Below are 26,883 nucleotides of genomic sequence, written 5' to 3'. Positions count from 1 at the left end.
ATTTCACTTTAGTTAGTATAGGCAGGGCCCTGGGGTGCACAAACCATGCCGAAACGGTGGTGCGAACCGAGCCCAAAAAGACCGTGGGCGAAACCGTGGGCCAACAGTTTGGTTAAACAGTCAGTTTCGAAGAACCGACATATGCCATTCGGACCGGTGGGCAGAATCGATCCAAAACCTATCCTGGTTAGATATACATATCAGAACCGTTGATTGAGTTTATAAAACCCTACCCCTAATTCCTCTTTCTTTGCTTCTTTCTCCTCCTCCTCCTCCGCCTCCTCCACCTTCCAACTGCTACACCACCACCACCTTCTTCTACTTTTTAAAATCATATATGTAATTCTTCAGCAGAAATTGAACCATTAGTACCATTCTCAGTAGAACCATCAGTAGGATCCAAATGATGAAATAGATCGGAGATGTGGGTGATTATTTTTTAGAAATTTGTGGTGAAAGTTGTTCTTTATCTATTGGTATTGAATCCAAATTGTTTGTATCCAGATATGGATTAAAGTTTGATTTTAAATTTAAAGAGGTTAATTTTTTTTAATAGAATGTTGTTGTAAGTTAAATAGTGTCATTTGATTTTTTAAGGGTTTGATTTGTGGAGTGTGATTGCAGGTTATAGCTGATAGAGGAATTCAGTAACATTCTACAACTTTTAGTTTCAATGTTCTTGTAAGTTCAATTTATGAATCATTATTGAACCAATTTTTTTTTTCTTAAAACTGGGTAATGCATGAAGTCGTTAAACCAAGTAAAACATTTCTGTAGTTCGTCCCTTTTCAATTAATTATTATATTTGTTCTCTTTCGGATGGTCAGTTACGAGATGGGATTGTACATGAGGGGCCATTGGACTCACAAGCTTGAGCAGTTAAAAACATCATCATCTCTTGGTTCGTCTGCCATTGTATAAAACAAAAATCTCAGACTAGTGTAGACAAAGTTGTTGTGCTATTTTAACATTATCTGGCACAATACATTTGCATGGTTTTCTATGAATGTGTATTGTTTCTTTACTGCCCAGTGATAGTTGGTGCCGTTCAATTTTCTTCATTAGTTGTATAATTCCTTGAAAAGATTGTTTCGTTTACCTTTAAGGTTAAATATTTAGTCTGTTTTTGATTCTTACACTTGCACCCACTTTTGCAGAACGGCAAGCGTAACACAGCTGAAATTGAGAAAGTAACAAAGGCAGCAACACAAAGGCTCTCAAATCAATCTGTGAGAACAAAGGCTTATTTGTTTTCTCTTTTTACATATTTTTAATCATCTTTGATATCAAGTTCCTTCACAGTAATAGAAGAGGCTTGTATGTTAAAGTTAGGACAGCTGGCATAGCCAAAATCCGGCACAATGAACTTCAAAATGTACCATGTCTTGCTTACTGAGAGCAAATGATTATAATTGAAAATTTTCTCAAAAGTCAAATTAAAGAGGCAGGTTGTGAGCAGAAATTAGGTTTCTATAGATATATTAGTTACTTACACTAGTAATTTTCCAATATAGATAATCAAAAAAGAAGACAAACCTAAAACATTAATAAAAAATCATAAAAAAATGTCTGGTTTCTTACAATGTTATCTTTAGGTCATTAAATTGTGGTTCTTAATTATGAGAAATCTAAAAATGAAGGAAAATAATGTTAAACTAGCAGTTTAAAAAGAAGAAATTACTTTAAAAATTTTCAATGCATCATTATTGTTTTTCCTTTTGTAGGTAGTGTCTTTAAAGGATTGATTATGCCTCTTCCATTGCACTGCAATACTAAAAAACATATAGTGCATCTCCACATAGAAATTAAAGTCCGATGAGCATAGTGTTAGAAAACGCTACCTATATTCAAAAATATTCTTGTTGAACGGTGGTTTTAAACCACATAAAAACCTTCCTTCACATAGATGGGACCCAGCACATTCATTAATGTGCCCCTACTAATTACAAGAGGGCCCACTCTATGTGAGTGGCGGTTTTTATGTGGTTTAAATCCATGGTTCGTAGGAAACTGTTGATTTATATTATACTTGTACGTCTGTCCCAATATTGTCAAATAGGAGATAACCACATCACTTTGTATTGATTAACAAAAACATATAAGATGTCGTCACATGAAACTTATTGGAAGTTCACATCTCTAACCAAGTTCCAGACGACTTATATGATTTTGGTTAGTAGGTAATCTGAATTATTCTACCCATGTCTGGCATTCTGAGATTAACGATTGGAGGCATAAGTCGGTTTATGTATTTTGCACTGGTCATTTATTGAATATATTTTAGCTAATGAACTCTCAGTTCGGTTTGAGACGCCTCCCACTTAAGCTCTTTAGATCATACTTTCGGTCTTGATATGAGACGAAAGCCCATAATAATCTATTAGAAAAAAACAAATTTGTAAGTAGAACAATAATTTTTGCCACCCAGTTTTTAGGATTTTGTAGTTTCCTAGTCTTGCCAGGTGAACGACAGTCGGTCTGGCACGCCTTGAAGAAAGCAAATTGCCATCAGAGACATACTTATAATGCTTCAGCTTCTAAAAGTTCTCAAAGTCTTTTAGACATACACTGTTTGGTTGCACGTAAGTTTGCATTTGAAAAGGAAGTGCACTTCAAGAACAACGTGCTAAAATTTGGCACACAAACTTTTATCCTTTTTTTATTCTAGATTAAAGGATTTTTCAAAGGTATTAGAGTTGCCTGAAAATTGTTGGGTCTTCTTAACTTGTATACTGGGATACAAGTTAAGGAAGACTAAAATATTGTTTTGTTGCCTTTGTTATTTCAGTATTTCATGATAACTCACAATCCTTGAAATCAGATATTATTATCTCTAGAAATTGTTAGTTCCTATTTTACCCTTTGATTATAGAAGTCTTGTTCCAAGTAGAATATATTCGAGATAATTTATTACATGTCGTATAATCTTTTGGTCTCAATTTGGTACATTTAAAAAACTTCAAAATTGATGTCCATCTACTGCCCTACGTTCTGTTTGTTGCTCACTTACCTAAATGACAAACACGTGTTAGCTTCAAAAGATTAGGATAATAAAGATATTTTGTCCATATAGACCCCCAACGAAGTAAACTCAGAATCTATTTTCTTCTCCCATTTTGCCTCCTTCTCTATACTAAACCCGTTTCTCCTTGCTCTGTTTGGTAAACCCAATTGTCACCATTTTGTCATCCATATACGTACTCAATGTTTTCACCAAGCACTTAAATAAGTACCTTTGGTTTCTGTTCAAATAAATCAAATAACAAAGCTCATATATCAGCATATACTGTCTATTGCGTAAAATTCTGAATTTAATCGAGTCATGATGCTACTGGTATTTTTATGTTTTTAATCACTGATACTATAAGTGATCTAACTAAATCAATGTAGTCTATTTTATTTTGGAACCATTAATTATTGTGCATAAGAATCTGAAGTAAAAATGAATATGATTCAATTTGTCGTCTGAGGTTCCTAATTTTTTACCTTATCTTTTCACTCATAGATAAAGAAAAAAAGATAAAAACCTGGTTCTAAGGGTAAAATTAACATTCCACATACTTGAAGAAAAATTTAATCACAAAGGGTTAAATAGAAAATAACATTTTTAGAAATAATAAAATTTGTTTTCAAAAGATTTTAAATTATCAAAGAGAATTGTCAAGAAAGAATATTTTAACCTTCCTTAATCTGTATACTGGGACACAAGTTAAGAAGACCCGAAATTATTGAAGTAAATAATGAGTTTAAAACCAGGGTCTTGTTAACGTGTATCCCAGGATACATGTTAAGGAGGATTATATATTATTTGTTTGCATCGGGGTTGTAATTTTCCTTCGATATTTGAAATTCTTGGAAATACGACTTTGTTGTTTCTAGAAGTATATAGTTCCACATTATTGCAGTGCTAGTACAAGCAGAAACATAGGGGCAGTTTTTCCTACAACGGAAGACTATGTTAATGAAGCTATACAAGCAGAAACATAAGGGCTGATAGAGGAATTCAGTAACTTTCTACAACTTTTAGTTTCAATGTTCTTGTAAGTTCAATTTATGAATCATTAGTGAACCAATTTTTTTTTCTTAAACTGGGTAATGCATGAAGTCGTTAAACCAAGAAAGGATTTCTGTAGTTCGTCCCTTTTCAATTAATTATTATATTTGTTCTCTTTGGGATGGTCAGTTACGAGATGGGATTGTACACGAGGGGCCATTGGCCTCACAAGCTTGAGCAGTTAAGAACATCATCATCTCTGCCATTGTATAAAACAAGATTCTAAATTCAGACTAGTGTATACAAAGTTGTGCTACTTTAACATTATCCGGCACAATACATTTGCATGGTTTTCTATGAATGTGTATTGGTTCTTTACTTCCCATAAAAATGCACCTATTTCAGCCTATTGTGATAGTTGGTGCCCTTCAATTTTCTTCATTAATTGTATAATTCCTTGAAAAGATTGTTTGGTTTACCTTTTAGGTTAAATATTTAGTCTGTTTTTAATTCTTACACTTGCACCCACTTTTGCAGAATGGCAAGCATAACACAGTTTAAATTGAGAAAGTAGTAAGGGAAGCAACACAAAGGCTCTCAAATCAATCTGTGAGATCAAAGGCTTATTTTTTTCCTTCTCTTTTTACATATTTTTAATTATCTTTGATATCAAGTTCCTTCACAGTGATAGAGGAGGCTTGTATGTTAGAAGTTAGGACAGCTGACATAGCCAAAATGGGGCGCAATGAACTTCAAATTGTACCATCTCTAGCTTACTGAGAGCAAAGGAATTGAAAATTTTCTCGAAAGTCAAATTAAAGAGGCAGGTTGTGAGCAGAAATTAGGTTTCTATAGATATATTAGTTACTTACACTAGTAATTTTCCAAATAGATAATCAAAAAAGAAGACAAACCTAAAACATTAAGAAAAAATCATAAAAAAAGTGTCTGGTTTCCTACAATGTATTCTTTAGGTCTTTAAATTGTGATTCTTAATTATTAGAAATTTAAAAATGAAGAAAAATAATGTTAAACTAGCAGTTTAAAAAGAATTTAAAATGCATCATTATTGTTTTTCCTTTTGTAGGTAGTGTCTTTCAAGGATTGATAATGTCTCTTCCATTGCACTGCAGTGTTTAGTAACTAATACCCAAACAGCATATAGTGCGTCACTGCATCTCCACATAGATGATGAGCATAGTGTTAGAAAACAATACATATGTATATATTCAAAACCTCTTGTTGAACCGTGGTTTTAAACTACATAAAAACCGTCCCACTCCCATAGAGTGGGACCCGTCCCTTTTGGGTTTAACAGGGGATCTTATTTGTGGGTGCGTCTTCACCGAGTAGTGCTACAATGGCCGTGGGAAAAACCGGGAGAAATCCCGTGGCACTAATAGGGGACCCGTGGGACAATGGCTGTGTTTTTAATCACTTATACTATAAGTGATCTAACTAAATCAATTTAGTGTTTTTTCTTATGGAACCATTATTTATTGTGTATAAGAATCTGAAGTAGAAATGAATATGATTCAATTTTTTGTTTGAGGTTCCTAATTTTTTACATTATCTTTTCACTTGTAAGATAAAGGAAAAAAGATAAAAACCTGGTTCCAAGGGTAAAATAAATCCAGGTAAAATTAACATGCCACCTACTTGAAAAACTTTTTAATCACAAAGGGTAAAATAGAAAGTAACATTTTTTTAGAAATAATAAAATTTGTTTTCCGAATATTTTTAATTATCAAAGAGAATTGTCAAGACCAATGCAACGAAAGAATATTCTAATCTTCCTTAACCTGTATACTGGGATACACGTTAAGAAGACCCAAAATTATTCAAGAAAATAATGAGTTTAAAACCGGGGTCTTATTAATGTGTATCCCAATATACATGTTAAGGATGATTATTATATTATTTAATTGAATCGAGGGTTGTAATTTTCCTTTTATATTCGAAATTCTTGGAAATACGACAGTGTTGTTTCTAGAAATATACAGTTCCACATTATTGCAGTGCTAGTACAAGCAGAAACATAAGGGCAGTTTTTCCTACAGCGGAAGACTATGTTAATGAAGCTATACAAGCAAAAACATAAGGCAGTTTTTCCTACAACGGAAGACTATGTTAATGAAGCTATACAAGCTATCAAAGAAGGGAAAATTATTGCAGTGCCTACTGATACTCTTTATGGATTTGCTTGTGATGCCTGGTATGGTTTGAAACATGTTTCCTCTTGTTTTAAGATTTTAATGTCAGTAGTTTTCAAGAAATTTCTTGATTTAATTTGCATTATGGATGTGATTAATTCAGGTTATCATATGAGCTTAATCCTCCGAGCTTTATGTGGAAAAAATAACCTTAAAAGTTCAATATTTGGTGTAATTCTCACACTGGACGTCACAGGTTATTGTGTTTGCACATGTACATGTACCTCGGTCCTTTTATTTTGTATTTGCATTGTGCTGTTGAAGAATACTTAGTTTTATACTCTTGTTTTCATGTGAAGTTTTATTTTGCTTTAGTTGAAGTTACTTATGGCGTAGATTTTATTATTTTGCAATTCAGCAGAAGCAGTTCATAGAATTTATGAGATTAAAAGGCATAAACAAACGACTCCTTTAGCTTTTTGTGCAAGGAATCTTAAGGACATTAAGAGGTTTGCTAATATAGATCATCTGCCTAATAATTTGCTTGATAGTCTTCTCCCTGGACCTGTCACCATTGTGCTAATGCGAGGTCTGGTTTAGAGACATATATATTTGCTGTACACTTATAATGTGATGTATTAATTCTGGAGGTGCACGTAGTCTTACAGCATGTTGGTTTGCAACAAAATATTTCTTTTTCTTTTTTTGGTTACTTTCAGGTGAGTAATCCTTGAATCCAGGATTAGATAGCACAGGAATATGTGTGCGAAATTCGGATTTTAGTCGCGCGATTGCACGTGGTTCTGGAAGTGCACTAGCACTTTCTAGGGCAAACCTTAGACGGCAACCAAGCAGTGTATGCATCAAAGACTTTGAGAATCTATGGGAGCACTGTGAGTTTGTCTATGTGGTGCTTTGCTTCCTTCAGGACATGCCTGATCGACCGTGGTTGACCTCACAAGGCTTGGAAATTACAAAATCATAAAGACCTGGAAGGTAAAGAAAAACTGAAGTGGTTCCACTTACAGATCTGCTTCTGTTAAGTAGTTTATTAATAGTTTTCGTTCCACATCAATATGTCACTAAGTTCAGGACTTAAAGTAGAATTTAAGAAGCTTAAGTTGGAGGTGGGTCAAACCTAAATCTCAGATTAGACTCGAGTTAAATACAAAATTGAAAATTCAGATTTTTAGTATTTGGTTTTTCTTTTCCGTCTTTCTGTTTTACATTGTATTTAAATGACCATTTCAATGTATATGTTAATCGACTTATCCATTGGTAGATTAAATCAGAGTGATATTTAGTAGGCCCAATCATGTCAACCTTTCGGAACTTTGATTAGTGTTGTTATGCTCTAATTTGATATGGTCCCATGTGTCGATTTTTTCAATGGTTTGTGAATCAATACTAAAAGTGTATGTAAGCAAAGCGTGATGGTTATTTTCTATTTGACGACATTGAAACAGATAGACAAGCATAATATAAGTTTTGTTTCCTAACACTATGCTCGTCAAATTTTAATTTCTACGGTGATACAGTATTTATTGTCCAGGTATTAGTTACTAATATTGCCGTCTTTATAACTGTAGTGCCATGGAAGAGACAGTAGCAATCCTTCAGAGACACTCCCTTCAACTTCAGGAGGGTAAAACGATGTAAAATCTCCACAGTGATAGATTGTCAAATTTTAAATGATTTTTCTTCTTTTTAGACTACTGGTGCAACATTATTTATTTGAGCAGGTAAATACATTTGTCAAATTTTACTCTTCAAAGTTACGAAAGTGCATTAAATGATAGCTTACTTCTTCTACTGATTGTAGGCTGAATTTAATTACTAGGAATATAAAGGGTCTTTCAGAATCTCGGTGAGAACTTCAATGTTGCAGTTCCTACTGACATTCTTGATGGGAGCACGCCTAACATGAAAAATACGAAGGGAAAGTGAGATAATGCCTTCAGGATATACCTTTAACAATGTATTGAATTGAAACAAATTTTTTTGATGTGATTCATCCTGACTTATGGGGGATATTGCATCCGTTGGAGATGCATGTTCATCACCAGCATATACCTCCGATAGGCATCAATTTAATTCTTGAAGAAAAACAAAGGGTTCAGTAAGTGCAAACCATCAGCTTCTGTTTAGTGCTACAAATATTTTTGTATAGATCTTAATTGCATATGCAGGACTTTGAGTTTACTGTGCCAAGGGACTAATACTTCTTTAGTCCATTTTCTTTGTTTTTTCTGTGGTGTGCTCCACTTGAATGCTTCTCCTGCAACCTGGTTATGTACTGAGTTCTGCTGTGAGGTTTTTTAATCACATTGGATGCCATGTTCTTTTAGATGCTGCTCTATTTATATATATTATATATGGATTTAAAATTACATTTTTGTTAGATGGCATACTGAAACAAGATAAATTTGTATTACAGTAGTTGTGTTGAGGTTTTACTTACCTATCCTAAATGGTTTTTATCTGTACTTTTATTTCTTCTGGATGTTATGTGCTGAAGACCATGAAGAAACTATGTATCTGACACTGGTCCGTTTAGTTGCTCAGCTTATTGCTGCTGGTGGCTTCACTTGCGGCCGGTTTGATGTGTCCCTTACTCATCTGAGTGTCTTCCTTTATATGTTTGTCGATTTCGATTTTCAAAACTGAAATTTCGTGTTTTCTACCATAGTGGATCTAAGATTACTACACTGCGCTAAGTATCTATCTCTTTGATTCTGTATCAAATGAAACAGTTCTTAATAAAGTAATAGAGGGATGAAGGTGATGAATATAGCAGGTAATGACATTTCAACAAACCACCTTCTGATTTGCATAGTGTGCCATGTGTTTTAAGTTCTTGCAGTCCCTTTTATGGGTAAAACATAGTTCCAGCAGTAGTTTTCATCTGCTGGACTTTTAGCAGTGCCCAGGCATATAAAGTTTACACTTATTATTACACAATTCTTAGTATCTATCTCTTTGATTCTGTAGTTCTTAATAAAGTAATAGAGAGATGAAGGTGATGAATTAAGCAGGTACTTAAGACAGGTTTTCCTGTCTGGTTGTTTCTCCTGGTGCAGCTTAAATGTAGCTGTGCCGAGCTTCTGGATGGGTCTGTATGACTTTTCAACAAACCGCTTTCTGATTCTCTCTCTATACTTGTTTAGATTCACCACTTTCTTCTATATAGTTGGTGTGCCATGTGTTTTAACTCGTGCAGTCCCTTTTATCGGTAAAACATAGTTCCAGCAGTAGTTTTCATCTGCTGGACTTTTAGCACTGCCCAGGCGCATAAAATTTGAACGTATATTAATATTTAATTTGTTAGTAATGCATTTTAATTTCTGCCAATGGAACTTGATCTTTTGTTAATTTCCATAGTGGTTTTGTGCTTGATATATCTACATTGGAGTTATTGCGTCATTTGGGAAAATGCAAACGCTTATACAAGAAAATTAATTGGTGATTGCTGCTCTCTGGGAGTCATCTATGCTTGTAAATTTGCTACCAATCTTATAAAAGAACTTAATGGCCTTCTTTGGTTTCTCTCTCTGAGAAGTATTTTTCATCTTTTAATTAAAAGTTTTCTACATATCTGACCCCCTGTATAATTTCTTTGCAAACTGTTGTCGTGCCATTGATCAGGTTGTAAGTTCCGATGGGAAGAAAGTAAAATTTGCTCGTCCTTTGCCTGTTATAGATGTCAAGCAGGCACAGGTATGTTTTGTTAATTTGGGAATCCACCTTAGAATTTACTAAAATAATCTGTAGATTGTTGTAATCATTGTCCTAAATGTCAAATGGGTATATTGGCCCTTGCAACAGAATCCAGCCAGAACCACTTCTTCTGCAATTTGGTGGAGCAGGTCAATATATCTCTGGCCATTCTAAAAGTTTCGGCTGGCTGAGTGAATCTAGTGTTCTCTCCTTCAGTTTGTTGTTACTCAGCACCGTTTTCATTTATCTTAGGCAAGCAGCCAAGCAACATCGATTTGGAAGAGCTACTCGAAGACATAGAGAAGATTACCCTTGTAAGCCATTTGGTTTGGGGCTTATGGGGGGAATATTCAGCAGGAGTCTGTCTGATATTTTATTTATTTTTTAATATTGGATAACGATTATTACATGAAACTAGTTGGAAGCCTACCAAGCTAAGCTCCAACGACATACTACTACATTAATTGAATAGGTTATTGTGCTAGCCTACCAGCGAGCCTCATGGGTAACCTAGCTAAAGGAGCCAAAGCGGATGAGGGGGCTGAGATTGTGTCACAAGGGCGCAAGCTAACTCTACCTTCCATGTTAATTCCTACAATATTAGGACATTGGGGGCTCGAACCTGGGACCTCCTGGAGCGCATGAAACTTTTTGGAAAACGGGGATGACCAACTGAGCTAGGTGCCCGTTCTTTTGGAAATAACTGTAAGACTGGTTAGGAAGTATCTAGTATGTAGGTTCGTTTAGACAACAGGCCAATGAGGCGCTAACTGAGGCTATAGCCCTTTATTTTCCTTTTTTTTTTTTTTAACAAAGGAGGATTCATTGATAAAAGGCTCCAAAGAGCAAGTACAGACTCCCAAACAGACGTATAGGACAAATGACACTGTACTAATGACCAACATACCGAAAAAGCTTTAGCGAACAACAATTGGTAATCCCTAGGGCATACCTATAAGGGCAATTGCAATTCACACGGGAATCCGATACAAAAGATCGAACGAAACATCAAACACCAATCTCGAAAGGTATCACTAACAAGATTCAATCGTCAGAGACAGATACACTATGAAAGCCAACATAAAAAAAAGCCAACATAAACAAATACAAAGCCGTAGCAGAAGAGAACCATAGGTAACCCACACCAGTTCCACTCAACCCAATCCATAGCAGAAAATACCCGACTCGAATCGACAACCTGTTGGGCTAGATCCGAATCGACAACCTGTTGGGCTAGATCCGAATCGACAACCTGTTGGGCTAGCTGTAGATTTTCACAACCAGGAAGAAGAACCATGACCTTTCTTCACCAAGCGAAATCAATCACCACCACCATCAATCGATGATGAAAATCGAAGAAAAACGCAGCTGTGATTGCAACCCACCACCAGAAAACATCAACCACACAAAACTCCGCCATCAAAACCATTGAAACATACTCCAATCTTAAAACACAAGGATCCCTGCTCAACTGTCTAGGAAAAACTTGGGAGAAGACAAGAGATTTAAGCACGGTTCAACATCAATTAGTTGTAAACGAAAGAAACTAACCCATGGAAACAATCAAGTGCATGAACAAATTCAAAGAAACCCAGAACCATCATCCCCAAAATTGCACAACAACAACATGTTCAAATCAGTTTAGGGCTAATTGATAAGAGAAAACCACTCACCCAGGAAATAAAAACAAAAGACAAAAGCTCCTATTTGTATTTACAGTACCAAGATCAACTCAAATCCATTCTCGGAGGAACAGATCCGAGATGGTCTGAGTCTAAAAAATCAAACTTTTTTTTTCTTTTTTTTTTCTCTCGATTATCGCCTCTATTTATCTCTCCTAGAGGATAAGACCCGCTGCTAGTGGTCATTTCTATTTTCTTTTAGTATCACTAGATCTGTGCATGTGAACTCTATCGAATACTGGCTGAACACTGAATAGAAGGGACAGGCCTAACAAGGGGCTAACCTGTGAACTCTATCGAATACTGGCTGAACACTGAATAGAAGGGACGTGCCTAGCAAGGGGCTAATCTGAGCTATATCCCGTCCCTAGATTTGAAAAACAATTTGTCAAAGTATACAAATTACACTCTTTTTAGACTTAGCCCAGTACCAAATAAATCATAGCCCAATTTAAGCCCATTGCTCACGATCAACATTTTATGAGAAATAGTTTCCACACGACAACCAAACCGCTGGTTGAAGTAAGGGTGAAAAACAGATATAGGCCTGTTTTTTCAGGGTTACAATCATAGGCACTTTTTTTTGAAAATTACAAATCTAGGCCGGTTTTGACCGTTTTATTGAAAAAACGGCTAACGGTGGTTATCCACCTTTTTGGCACTGTTAGGATAGTACGGAAAGACTTATATGCCCTTTAATTCCTTCAACTCGCCGAGTTCCCAATTAATTCACTGAGTCTGCTTAGTAACTCGGTGCTGACTGGTAACTGACGTGTACGTTGCACACGCCATCATTTCTGCCACGTGTCAGATAAAATTGTGGCCCCCACAGTACCCAACGGCAGGATTATCTTCAATAAAAGCATCTCTTCTTCTCTTTTTTTTTCAATCAGATCTAAGAATGGTTGGTGGTGTTCATCTTTCATCAAATTATAGCAGTAGCAGTAGCAGCATCAAGGTGCAGTGTAATATGTGTGACAAAGAAGACCATGAAACCAAGAGTTGTCCATGGGTATATTCAAGGTGCAAACATATACCTTGTAATGGAGCTAGAGCATTGTTGAGATCTAAAACAGATCAAAAAAATGGAAGGACTTTCTTCAAATGTTTGAATCCCACCTGCAATTACTTTGAGTGGTTTGATCTTGCTTCTTCTCCAACTACAACACTTCAAATCAAGCTTCCAAGTCCAAATTGCTGCATTGCCTGTGGAGAAGAAAACCATTTTTCATCAACTGTCCATTGCACAATCAACCTTGCTTCAAACAGAACTGCAATTCAAAGTTAGAACTAAAGGTTTGCAAGAATCAACACAATCTCAATATAGCTTAATTACCTGGTATGCAAGAAGAAAGACTGTGATGCTTTCAGATGGGCATCAGATGCACTTGTAATTGAAACAAAAGAAACATTGAAAGGGAAAGTACTAGAAATATGTAATGAATTTAAGAAAAATCTGAAAATGTAATGAAATCAGAAGTTGTAATTAAACATTTCATAACTTGTTCTTCAAAAGAAACTGCATCCATTTAAAGTTTCACACTTAAACTACACAAAAGATAAGGAGTAACTGCATACATATCTTCTAAACAAAATGAAACTCAATCAACATAACCAACTCAGATCTTCATATACTTATTTGTTTTCTTTTTTCTCTTTGGATCTAACACGGTAAAGGTGACGTTGTTGCTAACTGAACCAATCTTCTTGAAATTCTGATTCATACATGAGGTTTGAGAAGATCCAACTTTTGTTGTTGCCTTACCCTTAACACCTTTTTCAGATCTTGCAGCAGCTTGCTTAGTTGATTCACCAACACAGCTCTGGCTATTGGATTTGGTCTTAGTTGCACCCCTTACACTGGTACTTTGACCTGCAGATGAACCATGAACAACTTTTGCAGCTTTCTTGTTCCTCTTTGATGGACCAGATTCATAAGCTGTGAAAGTATCACCATCAACACAGGTTCTAGCCTTTGGTACCTTTGTATTAGAACCAACTGCTCCTCCAGCACAGGTATTTTCATAATGACCTGGTTCTCCACATCTCTTGCATCTTCTACTCTTCTTTCATGTAGGTGGAGGTTCATCATAGGATCTAATTCTCTTTCCCCTTGGTCTACCTGCTTTTCTGATGTTAACTGGAGGTTTCATCATCTCTTTCAATGCTGTTTGGATAAGAAGAAGGAAACAAAGAAAGTATCATATATAAATGAAAGGCTGAAACCCTAAAGGAATCATCTCTTTCAATACTGTTAGGGTTAATTTCTCCATTCGTTTTGTTGGTTAAATCAAGCTTTTTAAATAAGTTATGCTATTAGGAAGAAAGCATGGTCGGTTGGATAGGTTCGGAAACACGAGAGGAGAACTCAAAGTAGACAATGAAAATGGTAGCCGGTAACATTGCTTCATAGTTAATAGTTTGATTTTATGTTTTGGATGGAAAGATCAATCGAATTGATACTTTGACTTAGATTATAGGAAAGTATTCTATTCTATCGTATTCCTATCGGAGTTTAAAGTTTTTGTGCGAATTCTGGCGTAAATATATTCATATTCTTCCTATTGGCACCATTGGTACATCTGGAAACAAATAGAAAACGATTCAGTTTTATATACAACCTCTTGCTAGAGTTTATTGAAACAAAAAAATAGCATAAAAAAGGTGTTGTTGGAAGGTATGGCTTTTTTTCACGCAGTTGTTGATTTTTTGGTTATAGTTGTCTTCAAATTCCTCTAATGAATATCTATGGAGATTAAAACTTCAAGTATATAAGTTGTTTGATCTATAGATGTTTGTTTCTCTTTTTTCTTAATATCATTTTTGGTGCATAACTTGAGATACTTTTAGTTTGTAAGTCTATAATACACAATTTACTAACTTAATTATCTTTGTTTTAGTAGGTCGTAGGGGATTATTTGAAGGAATGGTAATTATTATCGTCGTGTAAACCTCTAGTGAGTAACAAAATGAGATATGCCTAATCCTTATGAACTTTACTACTAAAATGTTTGATGTTGTGACTGAATGAAAACAAATATCATTGAAGGTGTGACAACTATTTCTGGGAAAAGAACCACAATCTCTTTTAGCAACTTCAGATACTCATAAGCTAGACGGGAAGACTCAACCAGCACTACATGGCATACTAGCTAGGTACTACCATAGCTGGATTCATAGGTAGTTTGTAGCTATTATGATATTTGTCTTTGGTTGAGATGTGATGATAATTGATATGATCTATCACTGGATGTTAAGTCAATCAACAAGCATCTTAGGATGACTTTTTTTAAAGGTTCTGGCATGAGGATATCTCAGTCTTTTTAGTGTTCTTGAATTTGTGTGTTCGAGATGCATCATACCATTTTCCTAATTCTATCAGCAACAACAAAAATTGCATCAGTGTAATGTGGGTGTTTTTTTATTATAACTTATTTGTAGATTTGGGGTTTCTCTTATTGGCATGACTGATTGAAAAACTGAAACTCGAGTTTTATACTTACTGCATGGTCTTTTTGCATCAGTTGCGAGTATTTACATTTGTGTTCAAGGCTATAAGCTCAAGCATAAGAACTGAAAGAATTATTTGTTTCTCTTTATGAGATCCTCTTTGCATTGTGCTTAGTAAAATTCCAGATTTTACAAACAATCTTAAATTTTTCATTTAGCCTTAATATTTACAAGTGCTGTAATCTCAAGATGTTATATTTGTTATTTGCAGCCCTATGGATTTGATGCTGGTCAATCTAAGAGAGGAAACGTGCTGATGCAAGGGCATTACGTGCTTAAAGGGTTAGATCTTGGTATTGAAGGTATGCGATTACCTGACCAGGTTAGACATGTCAAAATGAATTCTATTGGTCCATTTCATATATTTCCATATAGGGAAAACAACATTGCTTGATATGTCTAGGGAAAAATATAAATCAATGCACGTGCTTTTTGAGACAAAACACAAAACCTAGCATGTGGCGTTTGGTAACGAATTTTATTTTCGTCTAGAGGGAAGGAACCCATTCGACTGATTTTTTTTTTATTTCGGTATGAAGTGAAAGAGGGATAACTAGGGTTTCAATTTGTAAAGAAGAATTCTTACATCCGATCATTATCTTCTTATTTGGCTGCAATCAGTGCCTCTTCTTCACTTTCATGGGTTCACTTAAGATCCGTTCTTTTCGTTGTTTCTTCTACTTCCTACTCTTCTTCTACTTACATACCAGTTTTCAGATCGGTAAGTAATTATTATACGTATTCTTTTTCTTCTTAGTGACTACCAATTAATTTGATTTCAAGATTTTCTTTAGTTTATAATTTTCAGAATAAAGTTGGATATTGTAACTCAGTGATGGGTATTGGAATTTCAACTATGGCATGTTAAAACAACTCTTTTTATGTAACTCAAGGATGGGTATTGTAATTTCAAGGTTTGTAACTATATATTATATGATTGCTGGGTAATGAAATTTCAAGGTTTTTATGCGAATTTTCTTTTTTGTAATCTTTAGTATCGCTAGAAACTTGGTTAGATTTAGAAAATTTAGGTCTCAGTGTTTAACATGTTTATTAGTAGTTTAATTTTTGAATTATATTCCAAGTGTTCATTACGTTCTCCCATATGCATTTTTTTCATCTTTACACATTGGTTTGATTGGTTACCGTTGGGATTGCTAAATCGCTGGTTTCAGCTTCTTATCGGTTGGTTGCCTCGATCTAGATATATGAATGTCTTTGTAATGTGTTTATAGGCTTAAGGAGAAGGTAATTATACACCTAAAGAGATAAATGTAGAAGGTTAGGGGTCCTTGTTGTATTGGTCGTAAAATGGACTGTAAGGCCTAGTCATATGTCTGTTTTGTAATTTCTATTCTGGGGTCTGCCGTTAGTAGTATTCGTGGGGTGTACTAGTAATTTGTTGTCTGTTAGGGATTAGCCGTCTGTATTGTGACACGCGTCTTCCTTCAGGTAGTCAATTTAGTTTAGGGTTGCGGCCAATAAATGTGTAAGAAAACTCCTATTTGCGGTTTAGAAAATGAGTAATAAATTTTAGTTTCTTGTTCTTCTTCCTTGGGATGGTTTTGAACAAGATTTCTTCAAATTCTTAACTCCGTGTGTTAATTTTGTTGTGGAAACACGACAATTGGCATCAGAGACGTCTATCCTCACCATGGGTGGAGCTAATCATCCCACCATTAAATAAGTAAATGAAGATCTTCACAAATTCTCTGAAAAATTCACCAAGCAAATCGAAGATCTCTCTTCACAATACCTTGAACTAGCTGCGCATAACAAAGAAATCCAAAGAGCTATGCTGTCTAAAGACGATTTCGTCAAATACATGGAAAGTTATGTAGGAAGAAGGATGGAAGAGCAAAGGGAACCATAGGCAGAAGGTTCACACTCAAACAATTTCCACCAGAATGGTATGATGTATAATATTCCGCAAGTGAATCGTGAAAACATCAACACCCTTCGTATGCCTAAACTGGATTTTCCACGATTCAAATGGAGAAAACCCCAAAGGGTGGATTCAAAAATGCGACATGTACTTTCTACTCAACAACATCAGAGATGAACACCAAAAGGTTACCATGGCAGCTATGCACCTGGATGGAAAGGCTGATAGATGGTTGACCAATATCCAAAAAACCAGATCTATTACTTCATGGTTTGAGTTAGCTGAGCAAGCTTGTATCAGATTTGAGAACCCTGCTAATGAAAATATTCTGGGTATATTCAGTAAGTTATCTCAAACTACTATTGTTGATGAATATTTTGAGCAATTTGAAAATTTAAAAGTTCTCTTGTTTAGACAATTTCCTATGCTTACTGAATACTATTATGTGATGAGCTTTATTGGGGGATTGAAAGATGATATTAAACATGTTGTGAGTATGTTCCATCCCAACACACTAATGCAAGCCTTTTCACTTCCTAGAATGCAAGAGAAAACCCTCAATACCCAACTGAAACCTATAAGGGGAACAAATAAATTTTTTCCTAAACAGAGATCATCCAACCCCTCAACTTTTTCTCCTAAAACTGTAACCCACCCACCCCTTCTCCCGTTACCACCAACACCACCTCAGTCTTCTAGTACCACTCCACTTCCAATTAGAAGACTCACTCCTGAACAACTGCAAAAAAGGAAAGCTCAGGGCTTTTGTTTTAATTGTGATGAAGTTTATCACCCACGTCATTTTTGTAAAAAAAAGCAGTTGTTCCTCATGGTAGCTACAGAAGCTGAAGCTGAACCTCCTAAACTAGTAGAGGAGGTCACTGACACTGAAGATACTCCAGCAGTGGATAGTGATATGGAAATTTCTCTCAATGCTCTTACAGGTAACCACATTGGAGAAACCATTAGAATTCCAGGCTTTATTAATAATCGAAAAATCTCCATTCTTATTGATACTGGAAGCACACACAGTTTCCTTGATTCTGATTTGGCTAAAGCTTTGGGTTGTTGCATCCAGCTAACTGCTAATTTGCTAGTTACAGTTAGCTCTGGTGTTTGTAAATCCTTACAGTGGAGAATGCAGGATTATCAGTTTGTGGGTGATTTAAGGTTACTTGCACTAGGTGGCTGTGACATGGTCCTTGGTGCTGATTGGCTAAGAAGGCTTGGTGACATTTCTATCAACCTGTCCAAATTGAGTATTTCCTTCTTTCATCAGGGTGAATATATTATTTTGGTTGGAGCTCAAAAGTTCTCTTTAATGTATAGAGCCAGCACTAAAGAAGTTCAAGATTATTTCAAAACTCATTCACATGGCATTGTGGGCCAATTATTTTCTGTATCTGCAGAAAAAAACCCCACACCAATTCCTCCAATAATTGATGAGGTACTCCAAGATTTTCAGGACATTTTTTCTGAACCCACTCAATTACCACCACATAGGTCCTTGGATCATTCAATTCCACTTCAACCAAATTCCACCCCTATTAACCAAAGACCCTAAAAATGCCCTTATGTTCAAAAGTCAGTTATAAAAGACTTGGTGAAATAAATGTTACACACTGGGGTTATTCAACCTAGCCACATCCCTTTTACCTCTCCAATTCTCTTAGTCAAAAAGAAGGACAAGTTGGAGGTTTTGTGTAGACTACAGGAAGCTCAACAACATTACCATTAAAGATAAGTTTTCTATACCAATCATTGATGAGATCTTGGATGAATTATTTGGTTCTTGTGTCTTTACCAAGATTGATTTACGCTCTAGGTATCATCAGATCAGAGTCACTCTTGCAGACATATACAAGACTGCTTTTAAAACTCATCAGGGTCACTATGAATTTACGGTCATGCCATTTGGTCTCACCAATGCTCCTGCAACTTTTCAGACCCTAATGAATGGCATTTTTCAACCTTATCTCCGGAAGTTTATACTAGTTTTCTTTGATGATATATTGGTCTATAGCGCTGATCTGGAAGCTCATGCACATCATTTAAAGATTACACTCTCTCTTTTAATACAACACCAGCTATATGCAAAAATCTCAAAATGCTGTTTTGCTCAGTCTGAATTGGAATATTTGGGGCATATAATTACTGCACAAGGGGTAGCAACTGATCCTGCTAAAGTTGCTGCAATGACCACTTTGTCAACACCAACAACTATTAAAGAACTCAAGGGATTTTTAGGTCTCACAGGGTATTACAGAAAGTTTGTGAGACACTATGGTGTTATCAGTAAGCCTCTTACTGATTTACTTAAAAAGGACTTCTTCTTATGGACTGATGCAGCTACTAAAGCTTTCAACTCACTCAAGACTGCTATGACAACAACTCAAGTACTAGCTCTTCCAAATTTCTCTAAACCATTTATATTGGAAACAGATGCTTGTGACACAGGACTTGGATTTGTACTCATGCAAGAGGGTCAACCAATTTCTTTTTTCAGCAAGCCCTTGGGCCCTAGAGAAATGGGTCTCTCCACCTATGAAAAGGAACTCATGGCAGTGGGTTCAGCTGTTACCAAATGGAGGCACTATTTGCAAGGCCATCATTTCACTATTAAGACTGACCATGAAAGTATTAAATACTTTTTGGAACAGAAAATAAATACAGGCTTGCAACAAAAATGGTTAATGAAGTTACTTGGATTTGATTATGATATCCAATACAAAAAAGGAGTGGAGAACAAAGTAGCTGATGCTCTTTCAAGGAGACATCATCATGAAGCTGCAATCCACACCATTGCTTTTTCTAAGCCAATCTGGATGCAGGCAGTCATTGCTAGCTATGCAGATGACCTTAAAGCTCAACAACTCATGTCTCAGCTACTTATCTCTCCTACATCTATCCAGCACTATACTTATAAGTATGAAGTTATCAGATACAAAACAAGACTGTATATTGGGAGCAGCAATCAGGTAAGAGACACTATACTCCATTCTATTCATGCATCAGCAGTGGGTGGTCACTCTGGTATGCAAGCTACTTACATTAGAGCTCGAACACATTTTTTCTGGTCAAAAATTAAACAAGCTATCTTCTCTCTAGTCTCTACTTGTGATGTTTGTCAAAGACAAAAAGGGGAACATACATTACCTGCGGGATTGCTGCAAACTATCCTTATACCTGAACAAGCCTGACAGCATATCAGTCTAGATTTCATTGAAGGCTTACCCAAAAGTGAGAGAAAAGTTGTCATTCTAGTAGTGGTGGATAGGCTTACCAAATACAACCACTTTATTCCACTTCAGCATCCTTTCACTGCTTCCACTGTGGCCAAGGCTTTTCTACACCACATTTTCAGACTACATGGATTACCAGCCTCTATAGTTTCAGACAGAGATAAGATCTTCACCAGCTCATTTTGGCAAGAATTATTCAAAAAATTGGGCTCCCAACTGAAGCTAAGTACAGCTTACCACCCTCAGACTGATGGACAGACTGAGAGGGTGAATGCTTGCTTTGAAAACTACCTCAGATGTATGACTGGCAATCAACCTAAACATTGGGTGCAATGGTTGGATTTGGCTGAATGGTGGTATAATACTAGCTTCCACACTAGCTTGAAGATGTCTCCCTTCAAGGCCTTATATGGCTACGAAGCTCCACATCTGGCTTTTCCCTCTTCTACTATCTCATTTGTGGCTTCTGTGGAGCAGTACTTAAAACAAAGAGCTGACATGTTGCACTTTCTCAAGGAAGCATTATCTAAAGCTCAGGAGCGCATAAAGCATTTTGCAGATCAACAAAGAATGGACAGGGGTTTCACAGTGGGTGATATGGTTTATCTGAAATTACAACCTTACAGACAAACCTCTGTTTCTCTCAGGCGCGATTTCAAACTGTCAGCCAAATACTATGGCCCTTTTCAGATTATAGAGCGAATTGGAGCAGTGGCTTACAAGTTACAACTACCACCAGAGGCACGCATCCACCCTGTTTTTCATGTCTCACAGCTAAAAAAATGCATTGGTGCTGCTCACATTCCTTCACCAACTCTCCCTTTGGTATATTCTGAAGATGAGGCCACTTGGGAGGATGCTGCTCACATCACTGCCCATTTTCCACACTTCAATCCTTGAGGACGGGGATTGTTTCATCAGGGAGGCATTGTCATATGTCTGTTTTGTAATTTCTATTCTGGGGTTTGCCGTTAGTAGTATTCGTGGGGTGTACTAGTAATCTGTTGTCTGTTAGGGATTAGCCGTCTGGATTGTGACACGCGTCTTCCTTCAGGTAGTCAATTTGGTTTATGATTGCGGCCAATAAATGTGTAAGAAAACTCCTATTTGCGGTTTAGCAAATGAGTAATAAATTTTAGTTCCTTCTTCTTCTTCTTCCTTGGGCTGGTTTTGAACCAAACTTCTTCAAATTCTTAACTCCGTGTGTTAATTTTGTTGTGGAAACACAACATCATCGAGGCTAATGCTAAAGCAGAAGCAACAGAAATAGCACAAATGAAACGAACATGTCCTAAATTGACGAAGATGCTTAATGCTGTTTGAGCAGGTGAAAAATCTTCTGCTAACATGACTTTGATGTTATTAATAGTTTTCTGTGAGAGCTTTTTGTAAAAAGTTTGAGTGAGAAAACAAAGTCGTATCCCTAGACTACAAGGGAAAGATTTGAAAGAGAGGTTTGCAACCCCTCGTCTCCTATAAAGAGACCATTGATTTGTTATCTCTTCGGGAGATTTTATTTCCTGCATAATCATTGAAGAGAAGTACGACAGATATACTAAAACGTAAGTTTCAAATTTAATTTTTAATAACTAATTATAATAGTCCCTTTGTATCTTAATGCAGAGAATTTTACAAATCGAAGAACAGATATACTAAAACATATTTTATGGCACATTCTCTTCTACTTTTACTACCAAACCAATCAAATTTTTGAATAATAAACGTCTCACTTTATAGCTAGTACAGCACCTTGTCTCGTCAGTACCATTAATTACCTGATCTTGAAGCTTCGGGAACTTGTAAAGCTCGTTAAAAGTCAGATGTCTTGGATTTTCCCAAAGGCATTTAAGCTAGGGTTGCATTAAGATTTCCCTTGCTTCGTCAACGTCAATGACCATGAAAAGCTTTTTTCATTTTCCGCCAAACTAGTACTGCCAATAACTTAACTCTTGGAACTAGCTTAAATGCAACCCTCTGCTGCGCATTGCCCAAGAGTTAAGTTATTGGCCAACCCCAAATTTATACGTAGATAGGACTTAGTAGTTGCCCTTAGTGATACGTAATTCACTTCATTTCAGGAGTGACATCACTTTTTTTTTTAGCCATCTATGTCGCCCAAAACCTCTTGCTGATCTACCAAGGAAGATTATAAAACAGCAGGGACAAGTTGTCTGAATAAGGGTATGGGCGTTCTACAGCAGAAATAAAATACTATTATCAATTTCCTTGCTTCATGGTCATGAAAAGGTGACTCGAATTTCTCGAAATGGTGCAGAACAACTATAGCTGCCCTTATCTTGTAGTGAAATGGTAAATATCAAGAAGAGTAACATGCCAGTAAAAATTGGGGCGTAAATAAACCTAAAACTTGAAACCCTAGTTGAAAGTCTTATCTCATTTAGAGTCCTTAGACTCAAAACTGTACACAGAAAGGTGGAAAAAGGCTGCTTTGGAGAGACGATTTGTAGATTTAGGAAAGGAAGAAGATGAAGAAACAAGAAAAATGTTGAAGAAGAGAAATATAATGTTTGATTTGAATACTTGGTAAGAGCGGACTCGGAAATGGGATTTTCTTCAGTTCTTTTCTAATAAGGTATTTCCTTCTCTCTTAAGAGAATGTGGAGGCGGAATTGCAGAAAGCAGAGAGGTGTTGGTTTGTATCCCTCACACAGATCTTCTTTTTCCTGCTTTTGGAGAAACTGAGTATAATCTAACCAGCTTATGATTCTAATGTCTGATATAATGTCACAAACAACAATATAGTCTTGTGTTTATTTATGTAAAACCGGTGAAATTCATTTATGCATTGTGTGAAATTTCTGTACTTGTGCACCCTTAATTTACTTGTTTTCATTTATTAAAAGGTACAAACGAACTCCTCGTTGAGTCGTTGGAAGCTAGTAATGATGCTTGTGAGTATATGATGCAAGAACATTCAAGGACTTGGGTTAGATCCTTTTATGATGAAGTTGCTTGTTGTCAACACATGAACGACAATTTCAGTGAATCATTCAGTAATGCGATAAGTGAGTTAAGAGACAACCAGTTTGTAAGATGGGATTGATATATGGTAAGCCTGTAATGGGATTGATAAGGTGGTAATACGAGTTCTGGCGAAGGAGAAGGTAGTAACTGTTCCCACAAGCATCTGCATGAGCATAAAAAAAACTACCAATACCAGTTTCAAATTTAGTTTTTCATGACTGACTTTAATCAATTCCTCTTGCTCCTATTGCAGAGATTTGGGTGGGTTGTCGTAGAATAAGATGGCTCATTCATGAACATCAGCGGGTTGCTAATGTTGCCGGCACTAACAAAAGACAACTTGGAAAGCGAATTCCTAGACCACTTTATATAGAAGAATTCTGGACCACCAGAGATAAGCTTCAATCAGCATCAAAGAGGACAAATTTCAGTTTCGCTATAAGGTGATTCTTCTTTATAATTATGCTTCGTGCTGTTTTAGCAGGTGAAAATCTTTTGCTAATATTACTTTGATGTTAATATCCTTCTGTGGAAAGTTTGGCAGAAAATTAAATCATATCCCCAGACTACAAGGGAATTAGCGCCTCTCTTGGAAACCTAGTACAAGAATCGCTTAGTAATTTCTCTAGCTATTTTGATCCATTCTGTTGATCTTTTGCCTAGCCCATTTACGGTGATTCCTCTTCGATGTTTTTGTATTCACTACCGAGAAAGCATCACTCACAGGTTATTCAAAATCAAAATGTATCATAGTCGTAAGTTGATACTAGTCCTTTAAGGCTCTTTACAATTATAATAGAATGTGTTGATCCTACTGCCCAAGACAATTTATTAGTTCTGATTTTCATTGGTTGTTGGTCTTTTATTGTTTACACATTTTGCAGTTGGATATACATTGACAAAAACATTTTTGGAATTGTATGGGTCCATAGTTTGTTTCCTACTGTTGAATATTGATTTGCTTGGTTGGCCATAGGAGTTTTTACATTGACTTGAGCTTAGTTTTGGCCAGAGCTAGATGGTACCTGTCCCTCTGGGCAATCAATTCACCGTCACCAATTGATTGGTTCACTTTGTTAGAGGAAGAAACTTTATGGATTCCCTCCACTGCTCCATTGGACTCTAAATTTGATTCACTTGATTAGAGCATTACATCCATCTATTGCTGAGGCTTGAAGTTTGTCGTGTCACCAAGGTGGTAGTAACACCGAAAAGTCTTTCGAGAATCAATATGTCCATATTCTTTCAAACCTTTTTATCTACCCAGTTTACTAGGATTCTTGGAAACATGTCTCGGTTGGCATCGTGTTTTAGGTATCTTAGACTCAGATTTCATCTACTATGAGAAGGATATTCTGTGGTTTTGCCTCTAAGTTTTTCTTTAGCCTTAGACGATAGATAATTTTTAAGCTAGTTCTTTTTCGTTTTTATTTTTTATTTCTTATCTTCGTCTGTTCTGTGTTAGTTTGTTTTTAGTTGATTTTTAAAGTTCCCGTTAGAGTTTTGTGTAACTGAACTTATGATTTACACAGGTCCCGTTCTTATGGTGAGAGGAAAGTGAAGACCTTTAGCAACTTTAGCAGCCGCTGAAGACTATTCTCTCCGTGGTTCTGTTGAGACTTCAGACTTTAAGGCTGCAGAAGACCTATATGAAGATGGTAATTGTGTGATTGTCAAAAATACAGAGTATTACTATGACTATCTCCTCTCCCTCAGTGCAGCCTAATTAATACATCCCTAGGTCCTTCTCGAACAAACAACAGACAGAACAAGTCCAAGAAAAGAATGATTAAAAGACCGCAAATACTTCCTAACGAGAGTCAACAACCACAGAAACACCACATGAAGGTGAGCCTGAGAACTCTGATACAGTATTGGATTCAACAAAAGATATCTGGATCAGTGGAGGAAATCTAAACTCTCCAGCCAATTCCTTGAAAAAGAAGTTGCCGAAGCATGTTTCTAGAAGAAGAACTGCACCAAAAGGCCCACTAGGCTTATCGGGGATGGGTCAATGTACCTTCCAGCAACGTCTAAATCTCTTGTTCCGATCATGAATGTGCAACGCTGAGTGCTATTGGATCCTCTCCATATATCAGGGTATCTAGAGGCTACCCTACTAATAAGGTTTTCCCTTCACCGCCAATATATCGTAGTCAGGGATCTTCTGCAATTCATGTCATATTGACCAGTTGTCTGAATACGGGTATGGGGGTGTACTACAGAAAATTAATAGATGCGGGCAGCAAACCTGGAGAGGAAACCTGATTAGGCTGGTGGCTTGAGAAGGTGGCTCATGTCACTTGAGCTAGGACAGTTTGAGAAGATGTTCTGAATGAGAAATGTGGATGATATGAATTTCAATTGTTGAACCTAAAGATGGGAAAGCAGACATGAGCGCAATTGCAGTTGGTCTGAGAAGAAAGTTAATGCATGTGATCGACTGTTTGTCATTTCAAGGTTGTACTCTTTGTAGAAAGGCGACTTCAATGGGTTTGTCGATAAAATATAAACTACTAACGCAGACATGAGCGCAATTGCAGTTGGTCTGAGAAGAAAGTTAATGCATGTAACCGACTGTTTGTCATTTCAAGGTTGTACTCTTTGTAGAAATGCGACTTCAATGGGTTTGTCGATAAAATATAAACGGCAAGGAAAGGACTCTCCTTTGTTGATGGGCTTTGCGTACTCCATTCATTAGCCAATTTCAATATCTGCTCATATACAGGTTATGGACATTAATGGTATCAGTTGATGAGCATATATCCAGATTAGTTCATCCATAAGTCCGGAACAAAGTATCTACAGATTTCTTTCTCATATACAGTAATGGCTTCAGTTGTGTCCTTCATTTCTGACATTCTCTTCCTATACTTTTACGAAATGGCTTCTTAAGCTCGGAATACAACACCTTGTCTCGTTAGTAGTTAGTTACATCACCACCATTACCTGATCTTCTTCAGGCTTCCGAAACTTCTCAAGCTCTTCAAAAGTTAAAAGTTGGTCGTATGTTCCGAAAATAAGACTCCCTATCTTATTTATAAATCCTTATTTGAACATTAATCATGTCTTGGATTTTCCAGAAGTAAGCATAAAGATCTGCTAATTCCATCCAATACGCAACTAGAATACCCGTTTCCCTTGCTTAGTCAATTACCATGAAACGTGCAGGGGGGTGACTTTTTTTTCTTTTGTGTTGTCCCAACTCTTTGTTCAGTCTTTGTAGAATTAGCTTAACTGCAACCATCTGCTGCACATTGTCCACTTCCACAACTTCTGCTGTACCCTCTGCTGTGAATTTTGTTTTTACCCTCCATCATAATCTTCTTGTTCAAATGTAGTATCTTACTTCAAATGGTTTCTTGGAGGGGTTACCCTTATCTGGTAGCTGATGCTAAACATCAGACGAAACGAGTGTAAAGTAGTGAAAATTGTGGGCATAATTATCCTAAAACCCTTTTAACTCCTGCCCTTATCACATTCCAAACGAGTCAAACCTAGACACACAAATACCCATTTGGATCTGCAATTTGTGCCTTAGAGGTGAAAAATCTTTGAGAGACGATTTGAAGATTAAGGAAAGGAAGATCAAACAAGGAAGCTATGGAAGAAGAAGAAGAACATAATGGTTGATCTGAATAATGTTTGGTACGGGCGGACTCGGAATCGGGATTTTTATGCGCAACTCTTGCATTCTGGATCCAAAAATTGAAGC

At 36.4% G+C, this 26,883-nt stretch overlaps 2 long non-coding RNA genes across 13 annotated transcripts; both read left to right on the top strand.

Annotated features, from left to right (window-relative positions):
* The first annotated feature begins 240 nt into the window (after nt 1-240).
* LOC113358825 lies at nt 241-10,322 on the top strand. 10 transcript variants are annotated; one of them, XR_003364750.1, is made up of 9 exons: nt 241-538; nt 625-681; nt 828-901; nt 1,158-1,229; nt 4,532-4,603; nt 6,055-7,143; nt 7,737-7,889; nt 7,970-9,864; nt 9,973-10,322. It is a non-coding gene; the product is annotated as an uncharacterized LOC113358825 (long non-coding RNA). The 10 variants fall into 10 exon arrangements; XR_003364747.1 differs by having other exon boundaries at nt 5,082-7,143; XR_003364744.1 differs by having other exon boundaries at nt 4,532-6,209; nt 6,311-7,143.
* A 12,273-nt stretch (nt 10,323-22,595) lies between these two features.
* Nucleotides 22,596-25,947, top strand: LOC113358824. Of its 3 annotated transcripts, none has more exons than XR_003364741.1 (4): nt 22,596-22,830; nt 23,048-23,308; nt 23,422-23,611; nt 24,701-25,947. It is a non-coding gene; the product is annotated as an uncharacterized LOC113358824 (long non-coding RNA). The 3 variants fall into 3 exon arrangements; XR_003364742.1 differs by having other exon boundaries at nt 22,596-22,836; XR_003364740.1 differs by having other exon boundaries at nt 22,596-23,308.
* The last annotated feature ends 936 nt before the right edge of the window (nt 25,948-26,883 follow it).

This window comes from Papaver somniferum, chromosome 3 (genome assembly GCF_003573695.1).
Source record: "Papaver somniferum cultivar HN1 chromosome 3, ASM357369v1, whole genome shotgun sequence".
Taxonomy (NCBI): domain Eukaryota; kingdom Viridiplantae; phylum Streptophyta; class Magnoliopsida; order Ranunculales; family Papaveraceae; genus Papaver; species Papaver somniferum.
This window is presented reverse-complemented; position numbering and strand designations above follow the sequence as displayed.